Genomic DNA, 3,044 nt, shown 5'->3' with positions numbered 1-3,044 from the left:
CATTTTTAAAATCATGAAATAACATGTATATATATTCCCACAGCTTAGATTTTTAGTTCATAACAAAATGCTTTTATAATATAATTATATACCCAACTTATTACGTTGTGTCATTTTTGTACAAGTAAAGACGATCTCATGTTATTTCAAGATTTTAAAAATGTTATACCATGTTTTCTTGTAATTGTGGGTTAAATGTTTAAATTGTAACAATATTAAATTGTTTTACATTACATGAAAAAATAAAGATAAATATTAGATCAATAAATTTAATCTATAGGTGAAAATTTTATAGTTGTTTTATTTCCCCGGAGGTGGCAGCAACAGGCTTCCATACCACAACAACAAAAAACTTGCTTCTTAATATATTTTTTGTTTTTATTTTCTGTAACCTACACAAACTTCTTTTAATATTTCCAGTAACAGAAGGACGAGTAAACTGTCAAACCATTGATTACACACAAAATTGTGTAATATATATTTATAAACAGAAATTGTAATCAGTCAAAATGAAAGTGGATGTTCAGAACTAAAATAAATTAATTAAATTAAAAATAATTATCTAAAAACAATTAAATATAATGAGAAACAATGAAAATACTAAATCACCCTGCGTTAAATGTCAGGGAGTAAAAGCAAAATGGATGAACACAATCATCAACAACGAAATACCAAAGGAGATCGCATTGTGTTAAATGCCGATGAGTACAGATTTGTTTTGAGGAGAGATTTAAAAATAGAGACCGAGGTGGCCTGTCCAATGTTGATGGGCAGATTATTCCAGAGTTTAGGACCCATGACTGAAAACGCCCGAGCAAGAGGCGAAGGACACCCTGGACAGAATAGTAGGACCAGCGCAAAGACACAAACACGACTAAGATCAATTATGAGTCACTAAGCGACCATGTTTTTACATTTTTATTGGACTGTAAAAAGAAGGCCGGCGTACCCACAAAAACGTGCCCGTACTAAACAGAAAACTTCTTGAACCTTCTTACTGTGGGGCAATAGAGCAAACTTTTACCACATTGAGTAGCCATCAGAAGAAAAAAATAATAAACTGCGAAAATGTAGCGTGAACGCTTATTGCTGAAAAACTTGCTGATAAACAGCTGAAATTAGCTAAAAACATGCTGACATTTATCTGAAATGGAAGAACAAGCCTAAGTTAGCAGAAGAAAGCAGAACGAACACATATTTGCTGAATTTGATTTAAATAAGCAGAAATTAGTGCAAAAATGTTGTAAATTAGCTAAAAAAAAAGCTGAAATTAGCAAGAAAGAGCGGAAAAGTAGCTGAAACGGCAGAAAGCTTATTACCAGAAGAAAGTGGAGAGAGCACAATTGTGCCCAATTAGACTGAAAGAAGTAGAAATGAGCACGAAAAAGTGAAACTTATCTGTAAAAAGCTGAAATAAGCAAAAAAAAAAAAAAAACAGCTGAATAGTAGCAAAAAGGCAGAAGGGAGCTTAAATTACCAAAAAGTGGAGAAACACAATTGTGTCCAATTAGGCCGAAAGAAGCAGAAATGAGCACAGAAAAATTGGAAATTATCTGAAAAAGCAGAATTATGCAAAAGACAAAAAAAAAAAAAAAAAAAAAAAGGTAGCTAAAAAAACAGAAAGAAGCTTAAATTATCAGAAGCAAGTGGAGAGAGCATATTTTTGCTGAATTAGACTGAAAAAAGTTTAAATGAGTGCAAAAAATGTGAAATTAACTGGAAAAACTAAAATTAGCATAAAATCAGCTAAATAGAAGCTGAAATAGCAGAAATAGCTGATAAAACAAGCGGACTTTAACCTTGAATGAGCTTTCTCTTTTTGTCTGTTCAGCGTTTGCCTCTTGTGTTCTGGGAACAACCTGTTGAGACTATTCCAAACTCGTGCTTCTGTTCATGGCGATGCTCAGGAGTTTGGGAAGTTAAATTGTTAAACTGCATTTTATCCAGATTTGCAAACACTTAGAAGGTAGCTGGCAATAATGTTGCAGCTTCTCTAGCTCTCTGTGTTAGCACATCTGTTAAGTTACTGTATGGTAGAACAAATGTCCATCCATTCATTATCTTTACCTGCTTCTTCCTTTATGGGTTGTGGAGGTCACTGTTGCCCATATCCAGTAGTCACTGTGCGGGAGGCGGGGGACACGTCTACAGTGAGGTCAATGAAGACAAATGAGGTTTAAGTGAGCCACAGCTTCGCCCCAAAAAACTGTATAAGTAATAAAAAGTCATTAGGAGTAAATAAGCTTTTTTAGATCAAGCTTGTAATTATAAACCTAAGAAATTCAAAGCACAGAGAGATCCCTCATAATAAATGTATCAATATCAATCCCCTCTCTGCGTCTCACGTCCTTCGGGACTATTTTTTGTCATGTTGGGAGCTTCTATCTCTGCAGCCACTCCACTGAACGAGTCCCCAGAGTATTGTTGAATTACGCCAGCGAAGACTATTTGATTGGCTGTCTCTTACTGTATTGGAAAATGTCTGTCTTGGTTGGAGCAGCTTGGCTGAGGGCACACTTTGCTGACAGGGCTAGATGCCCGAGGCAAGGCCACACAAATACACAAACACACACACTTTGTGTGTCTTTTACACTTTGGTTTCATTGCTATAACAGTAAGGTAAGAATAAAAGTACAGAGAAGCCCACAAGAAACAAAATGTCTCAGACAAGGTCATGTACTTGTCAACTTCAATGATATAATGCATTAAAGACCAACTTCCCACCTTAAGTGTGAAACTACCCTAAACCAGCCAATGGGTCGGTATTTTGTGTGCTTTTGGTGCCAGTCCAAAACCTGGATAAATGGTAAGGGTAATGTCATGAAAGGCATTCTGTATAAAACTTGTGCTAAAACATGCCGATCTACAACTATCTTACAGTCAGATCGTATGACAACCTGACCAGACAAAGTTTACCAAACTGTACCACTGTCTAAGTACCAAACTGTACCACTGTCTAAGTACCAAACTGTACCACTGTCCAAGTACCAAACTGTACCACTGTCCAAGTACCAAGTTGTGCCACTGTCCAAGTACCAAGTTGT

The 3,044-nt window shown here is 35.8% G+C and overlaps 1 protein-coding gene across 1 annotated transcript in view; it reads right to left on the bottom strand.

Moving 5' to 3' along the window:
* Positions 1 to 3,044, bottom strand: part of dhrsx (dehydrogenase/reductase (SDR family) X-linked) — a 24,816-nt gene that overhangs the window by 3,067 nt on the left and 18,705 nt on the right. The window lies entirely within an intron of this gene.

This window comes from Nematolebias whitei, chromosome 23, assembly GCF_014905685.2.
Source record: "Nematolebias whitei isolate Nwh7 chromosome 23, NemWhi1, whole genome shotgun sequence".
Taxonomy (NCBI): domain Eukaryota; kingdom Metazoa; phylum Chordata; class Actinopteri; order Cyprinodontiformes; family Rivulidae; genus Nematolebias; species Nematolebias whitei.
This window is presented reverse-complemented; position numbering and strand designations above follow the sequence as displayed.